Genomic DNA, 8046 nt, shown 5'->3' on the forward strand with positions numbered 1-8046 from the left:
ACCCACTGGTTCTACATAGCAGGCTGATCAGAGGGGCTGGGCTAGTGTGTGTCTATTCTGGTTCTACATAGCAGGCTGATCAGAGGCCTGGGCTAGTGTGTGTCTATTCTGGTTCTACATAGCAGGCTGATCAGAGGGGCTGGGCTAGTGTGTTTCTATTCTGGTTCTACATAGCAGGCTGATCAGAGGGCTGGGCTAGTGTGTTCTATTCTGGTTCTACATAGCAGGCTGATCAGAGGGGCTGGCTAGTGTGTGTCTATTCTGGTTCTACATAGCAGGCTGATCAGAGGGGCTAGTGTGTGTTGTCTGTGTTGACTTCAGGTCTCTCCTCTTTGCTAATACTCTTAGCTCCAATCTCATCTTTTTTACTTTAAACACAATCTTCTCCAACTGTAACAGTTACCTTTATAAAGAACATGTTGTAGTGACATCACAGCCTCTGGGCTAAACTGTAACTATGTCAATAAATACAGTTATGGAGGGGGAGAGACAGAGGAAGAGGGAAAGTTGTCTGATATTCTGAGGGGAGTGAGTCCTGCCTCACCCTTTAGGGGGAGTGTCCTTGTGGTGGGCCAGCCAATCCCAGAAACATGATGAACGGTTTCCCACAATCAGCTTGGCGACGGCTCACCAACCACAGTGTGGCCTGGTGAGGGTGTTATCAAATCAGAGCAGCATGGTGACAGGCTCTCCAGGAACTTCCTGAACTCTGCGAGCCACTGAGCTCCGACTGCTCCGTCCACCACGCGATGGTCACAACTTAACGTCACGACATCATGCTGGCCACGTCAAACCTACACACACACACACAGTAAATAACAGAACAGTGTATGATCAAACTTAAGTTTTAAAGGCCCTGTACAGTCAATTCATGGGTTGCACCTATGTCACGTCATGCCATTGTTACACAGTGGGGCAAAAACGTATTTAGTCAGCCACAATTGTGCAAGTTCTCCCACTTAAAAAGATGAGAGAGGCCTGTAATTTTCATCATAGGTACACTTCAACTATGAAAGACAAAATGAGAAGAAAAAAAATCCAGAAAATCACATTGTAGGATTTTTTATGAATTTATTTGCAAATTATGGTGGAAAATAAGTATTTGGTCAATAACAAAAGTTTCTCAATACTTTGTTATATACCCTTTGTTGGCAATGACAGAGGTCAAAGTTTTCTGTAAGTCTTCACAAGGTTTCACAAACTGTTGCTGGTATTTTGGCCCATTCCTCCATGCAGATCTCCTCTAGAGCAGTGATGTTTTGGGGCTGTTGCTGGGCAACACGGACTTTCAACTCCCTCCAAAAATTTTCTATGGGGTTGAGATCTGGAGACTGGCTAGGCCACTCCAGGACCTTGAAATGCTTCTTACGAAGCCACTCCTTCGTTGCCCGGGCGGTGTGTTTGGGATCATTGTCTTGCTGAAAGACCCAGCCACGTTTCATCTTCAATGCCCTTGCTGATGGAAGGAGGTTTTCACTCAAAATCTCACGATACATGGCCCCATTCATTCTTTCCTTTACACGGATCAGTCGTCCTGGTCCCTTTGCAGAAAAACAGCCCCAAAGCATGATGTTTCCACCCCCATGCTTCACAGTAGGTATGGTGTTCTTTGGATGCAACTCAGCATTCTTTGTCCTCCACACGACGAGTTGAGTTTTTACCAAAAAGTTCTATTTTGGTTTCATCTGACATTTGACATTCTCCCAATCTTCTTCTGGATCATCCAAATGCTTTCTAGCAACTTCAGACGGGCCTGGACATGTACTGGCTTAAGCAGGGGGACACGTCTGGCACTGCAGGATTTGAGTCCCTGGCGGCGTAGTGTGTTACTGATGGTAGGCTTTGTTACTTTGGTCCCAGCTCTCTGCAGGTCATTCACTAGGTCCCCCCGTGTGGTTCTGGGATTTCTGCTCACCGTCTTGTGATCATTTTGACCCCACGGGGTGAGATCTTGCGTGGAGCCCCAGATGAGGGAGATTATCAGTGGTCTTGTATGTCTTCCATTTCCTAATAATTGTCCCACAGTTGATTTCTTCAAACCAAGCTGCTTACCTATTGCAGATTCAGTCTTCCCAGCCTGGTGCAGGTCTACAATTTTGTTTCTGTGTCCTTTGACAGCTCTTTGGTCTTGGCCATAGTGGAGTTTGGAGTGTGACTGTTTGCGGTTGTGGACAGGTGTCTTTTATACTGATAACAAGTTCAAACAGGTGCATTAATACAGGCAACGAGTGGAGGCAGAGGAGCCTCTTAAAGAAGAAGTTACAGGCTGTGAGAGCCAGAAATCTTGCTTGTTTGTAGGTGACCAAATACTTATTTTCCACCATAATTTGCTAATTAATTAATAAAAAATCCTACAATGTGATTTTCTGGATTTTGTTTCCTAATTTTGTTTGTCATAGTTGAAGTGTACCTATGATGAAAATTACAGACCTCTCTCCTCTTTTTAAGTGGGAGAACTTGCACAATTGGTGGCTGACTAAATACGTTTGTGCCCACTGTAGCTGTTCTACAGAGGCCGCAGGGGCAGCCATATTTGGTGCCTGAAAGTCAAGTGGTGCCCAGTCATTCTGGACGGAGGCTAATGATGGTTCCCATCAAATTACACCAGTGTGATTTGGAAAATACGAAGTAGGCAAATATTTAGTAGGAACAACTTTGCCTTCATCATGTTGTCACATTTCCTTTAAACGGGTGGCATGTTGTCATTTTCATCAGCATCAATGTGACAATGCATCGAACGCCTAAGTCGGGCGTCCAACGGTATTGTGACGAAACGTGCAACCTATTAATATCGCGATGAACATCACATGTATCACATTCAATCATGTCAACGATGACATCACCATTCAATCATGTCAACGATGACATCACATTCAATCATGTTCAACGATGACATTTGGTAACATAGAGTTTTTAGGACATGTTAGGGTTCAGATGGTTAGACATGTTAGGTTAGGATGGTTAGGACAGGTTAGAATTAGGATGGGTTAGGACAGGTTAGAATAGGATGGTTAGGACAGGTTAGAATTAGGATGGGTTAGGACAGGTTTAGAATAGGATGGGTTAGGACAGGTTAGATTAGGATGGGTTTAGGACAGGTTAGAATAGGATGGTTAGGACAGGTTAGAATTAGGATGGTTAAGACAGGATTAGAATTAGGATGGGTTAGGACAGGTTAGAATTAGGATGGGTTAGGACAGGTTAGAATTAGGATGGTAGGACAGGTTAGAATTAGGATGGGCTAGGACAGGTAAGAATTAGATGGGTTAGGACAGGTTAGAATAGGAGGGTTAGGACAGGTTAGAATTAGGATGGTTAGGGGCCAGGTTTAATTAGGATGGGTTAGGACAGGTATAATAGGATGGTTGGTAGACAGGTTGGAATTAGGCATGGTTAGGACAGGTTGGATATTAGGATGGGTTTAGCCCCACTGTAGCTGTTCTACAGAGGCCGCAGGGGCAGCCATATTGGTGCCTGAAAGTCAAGTGGTGCCCAGTCATTCTGGACGGAGGCTAATGARGGTTCCCATCAAATTACACCAGTGTGATTTGGAAATACGATGACATTGCTCAAGTAGGCAAATATTTAGTAGGAACAACTTTGCCTTCATCATGTTGTCACATTTCCTTTAAACGGGTGGCAATGTTGTCATTTTCATCAGCATCAATTGACAATGCATCAACGCTTAGCCGGGCGTCCAACGGTATTGTGACGAAACGTGCAACCTATTAATATCGCGATGACATCACATGTATCACATTCAATCACGTCAACGTCACGATATCACATTCAGTCACGTCAACGTCACGATATCACATTCAGTCACGTCAACGTCACGATATCACATTCAATCATGTCAACGATGACATCACATTCAATCATGTCAACGATGACATCACATTCAATCATGTCAACGATGAGCCATTATCATTTACCTGATGACAAGACATCACAGGTTTTGGTAACATAGGATGTGTTAGTACATGTTAGGGTTAGGATGGTTAGGACAGGTTAGGATGGGTTAGGATGGTTAGGACAGGTTAGGGTTAAGATGGTTAGAATTAGGATGGGTTAGGACAGGTTAGGATGGTTAGGACAGGTTAGGATGGGTTAGGACAGGTTAGGGTTAGGATGGTTAGAATTAGGATGGGTTAGGACAGGTTAGGATGGTTAGGACAGGTTAAAAGTAGGATGGTTAGGACAGGTTAGGGTTAAGATGGGTTAGGACAGGTTATAATTAGGATGGTTAGGACAGGTTAGAATTAGGATGGGTTAGGACAGGTTAGAATTAGGATGGGTTAGGACAGGTTAGAATTAGGATGGTTAGGACAGGTTAGAATTGGGATGGGTTAGTACAGGTTAGGGTTAGAATGGGTTAGGATAGGTTAGAATTAGGAAGGGTTAGGACAGGTTAGAATTAGGATGGTTAGGACAGGTTAGGGTTAGGATGGGTTAGGACAGGTTAGGGTTAGAATGGGTTAGGATTTGTATTCATTGTGGATCCCCATTAGCCAAGGCAGCAGCTACTCTTCCTGGGGTCTGGCAAAATTAAGGCAGTTATACAATTTTCAAAAACTACAATACATTCATTACAAAATTCACAACACACTAATAAGTGTGTGCCCTCAGGCCCATACTCCATATCTACAAGGCAAAACCCATGTGTACGTGTATGTGTGTGTATAGTGCCTATGTTATCATGTGTGTGAATGCATGTGTCTTTGCCTGTGTGTGTGTCTTAACAGTCCTCTCACCTTTCCATAAGGTGTATTTTTATCTGTTTTTTAATCTGATTCTGCATCAGTTACCTGATGTGGAATAGAGTTCCATGTAGTCATGGCTCTATGTAGTACTGTGTGTCTCACATAGTCTGTTCTGGACTTGTGACTGTGAGAGACCTCTGGTGGCATGTCTTGTGGGTTATGCATGGGTGTCCGAACTGTGTGCTAGTATTTTAAAAACAGCAGCTCGTGCATTAAGCTTATCAAAACTTCTTTACAAAAACAAATAATGAGGAAGTCAACTCTCTCTCACTTTCAGCCATGACAGTTTGACATGCATATTATTAATATTAGCTCTCCGTGTACATCCAAGGGCCAGCCATGCTGCCTGTTTAGCCAACTGTGATTTTCCAAGTCCCTCTTTGTGGCACCTGATCACACGACTGAACTGATATCCGTTTGAGACAAAACTAGGGTCTGTAGGACCTGCCTTGTTGATAGTGTTGTTAAGAAGGTAGAAACTAGGGCTGTAGGACCTGCCTTGTTGATAGTGTTGTTAAGAAGGTAGAAACTAGGGCCTGTAGACCTGCCTTGTTGACAGTGCTGTTAAGAAGGTAGAAACTGGGCCTGTAGGACCTTGCCTTGTTGACAGTGTTATTAAGAAGGTAGAAACTAGGGCCTGTAGGACCTGCCTTGTTGACAGTGTTGTTAAGAAGGTAGAAACAGGCCTGTAGGACCTGCCTTGTTGACAGTGTTATTAAGAAGGTAGAAACTAGGGCTGTAGGACCTGCCTTGCTGATAGTGTTTGTTAGAAAGGTAGAACTAGGGCCTGTAGGACTGCCTTGCTGATGTGTTGTTAAGAAGGTAGAAACTAGGGCCTGTAGGACCTGCCTTGTTGACAGTGCTGTTAAGAAGGTAGAAACTAGGGCCTGTAGGACCTGCCTTGTTGATAGTGTTGTTAAGGTAGAAACTAGGGCTGTAGGACCTGCCTTTGCTGATAGTGTTGTTTAAGAAGGTAGAAACTAGGCCTGTAGGACCTGCCTTGTTGACAGTGTTGTTAAGAAGGTAGAAACTAGGGCCTGTAGGACTGCTTGCTGATAGTGTTGTTTAAGAAGGTAGAAACTAGGGCTTGTAGGACCTGCCTTGTTGACAGTGCTGTTAAGAAGGTAGAAACTAGGCGCCTGTAGACCTGCCTTGTTGTAGTGTTGTTAAGAAGGTAGAAACTAGGGCCTGTAGGACCTGCCTTGTTGATAGTGTTGTTAAGAAGGTAGAAACTAGGGCCTGTATGACCTTGTTTTGTTGATAGTGGTGTTAAGAAGGTAGAAACTAGGGCCTGTAGGACTGCCTTGTTTGACGTGGTGGTAAAAGGTAGAAACTAGGGCTGTAGGCCTGCCTTGTTGATAGTGTTGTAAGAAGGTAGAAACTAGGGCCTGTATGACCTGTCTTGTTGATAGTGTTGTTTAGAAGGTAGAAACTAGGGCCTGTAGGACCTGCCTTGTTGATAGTGTTGTTAAGAAGGTAGAAACTAGGGCCTGTAGGACTGCCTGTTGACAGTGTGTTAAGAAGGTAGAAATAGGGCCTGTAGGACCTGCCTTGTTGTAGTGTTGTTAAGAAGTAGAAACTAGGGCCTGTAAGACCTGCCTTGTTGATAGTGTTGTTAAGAAGGTATGAAACTATGGCCTGTAGGACCTGCCTTGTTGATAGTGTTGTTAAGAGGTAGAAACTAGGGCCTGTAGGACTCCTTGTTGATAGTGTTGTTAAGAAGGTAGAAACTAGGCCTGTAGGACCTGCCTTGTTGATAGTGTTTGTAAGAAGGTAAGAACTAGGGCCTGTAGGACCTGCCTTGTTGATAGTGCTGTTAAGAAGGTAGAAACTAGGGCCTGTAGGAACCTGCCTTGTTGATAGTTGCTGTTAAGAAGGTAGAAACTAGGGCCTGTAGGACCTGCCTTGTTGATAGTGTTGGGCAGAGCAGCGCTTTATTAATGGACAGACTTCTCCCCATCTTAGCTACTGTTGTATCAATATGTTTTGACCATGACAGTTTTACAATCTAGTGTTACGCCAAGCAGTTTAGTCACCTCAACTTGCTCAATTTCCACTTAATTCATTACGAGATTTAGTTTAGTGAATGATTGGTCCCAATACAATGCTTTTAGTTTTTATAATATTTAGAACTATCTTATTCCCAAACTGCAGCTCTTAGATAAGTGTTGGAGTAGTTTCGGTCGCTGTATAAGTGCTTGCAAAAAGTATTCACCCCCCTTGGCGTTTTTCCTATGAAATGGACATACACAAAATAGTCTAAATTGGTGAAGTGAAATGATTTAAAAAAAACTTGTTAAAAAAATTTTATAAATAAAGAACGGAAAGTGGTGTGCATGCATTCACCCCCTTTGCTATGAAGCCCCTAAAATAAGATCTGGTGCAACAATTACCTTCAGAAGTCACATAATTAGTTAAAATTTGTCAATCTGTGTGAATCTAAGTGTCAATGATCTCAGTATATATACACCTGTTCTGAAAGGCCCCAGAGTCTGCACACCACATCCGCATACATAGACCCTCTGGCTTTACTCAAAGACAGTGGCATGTCATTCGTAACAATTGAAAAAGCAAGGGCCTAGACAGCTACTCATTATATTTGAGGCTTCCATTAAAGAAAATCATCTGTGGTTCTGTTAGACAAGTAAATATTTATCCACATTATAGCAGGGGGTGTAAAGCCATAACACATTATAGCAGGGGTGTTGTAAAGCCATAACACATTATAGCAGGGGGTTAAAGCCATAACACATTATAGCAGGGGGTGTAAAGCCATAACCCATTATAGCAGGGGGTGTAAAGCCATAACACATATAGCAGGGGGTGTAAAGCCATAACACATTATAGCAGGGGGTGTAAGCCCTAAACATATAGCAGGGGGTGTAAAGCAACATTATAGAGGGTGTAAAGCCCATAACACATTATAGCAGGGGGTGTAAAGCCATAACACATTATAGCAGGGGGTGTAAAGCCATAACACATTATAGCAGGGGGTGTAAAGCCATAAACATCGTCTTTTTTCCCAGCAGCAGACTTTGATCAATAATGTCAAAAGCTGCACTGAAGTCTAACAAGACAGCCCCAATTATTTAATCATCAAGTCTCTCAGCCAATCATCATCATTTGTGTAAGTGCCGTGCTTGTTGACGTGTAAGCGCTATAAGCGTGCTGAAATTCTGTTGTCAATTTGTTTACAGTAAAATAGCATTGTATCTGGTCAAACACAATTTTTCCCAGAAGTTTACTAGGGTTGGTATCAGGATGATTGGTCGGCTGTTTGAAA

At 43.2% G+C, this 8046-nt stretch overlaps 2 long non-coding RNA genes across 2 annotated transcripts in view; one reads left to right on the plus strand and one right to left on the minus strand.

Moving 5' to 3' along the window:
• Positions 1-82, minus strand: part of LOC139026484 (uncharacterized) — a 4261-nt gene extending 4179 nt beyond the window's left edge. Inside the window, exon 1 of the long non-coding RNA XR_011478280.1 lies at positions 7-82. This is a non-coding gene — a long non-coding RNA (uncharacterized lncRNA). The remainder of the gene's footprint in view (positions 1-6) is intronic.
• LOC139026485 (uncharacterized) overlaps positions 1-169 on the plus strand; it is a 2567-nt gene extending 2398 nt beyond the window's left edge. The window contains exon 2 of the long non-coding RNA XR_011478281.1: positions 23-169. This is a non-coding gene — a long non-coding RNA (uncharacterized lncRNA). The remainder of the gene's footprint in view (positions 1-22) is intronic.
• The last annotated feature ends 7877 nt before the right edge of the window (positions 170-8046 follow it).

The sequence above is a fragment of the Salvelinus sp. IW2-2015 genome, unplaced genomic scaffold, assembly GCF_002910315.2.
Source record: "Salvelinus sp. IW2-2015 unplaced genomic scaffold, ASM291031v2 Un_scaffold4901, whole genome shotgun sequence".
NCBI lineage: Eukaryota > Metazoa > Chordata > Actinopteri > Salmoniformes > Salmonidae > Salvelinus > Salvelinus sp. IW2-2015.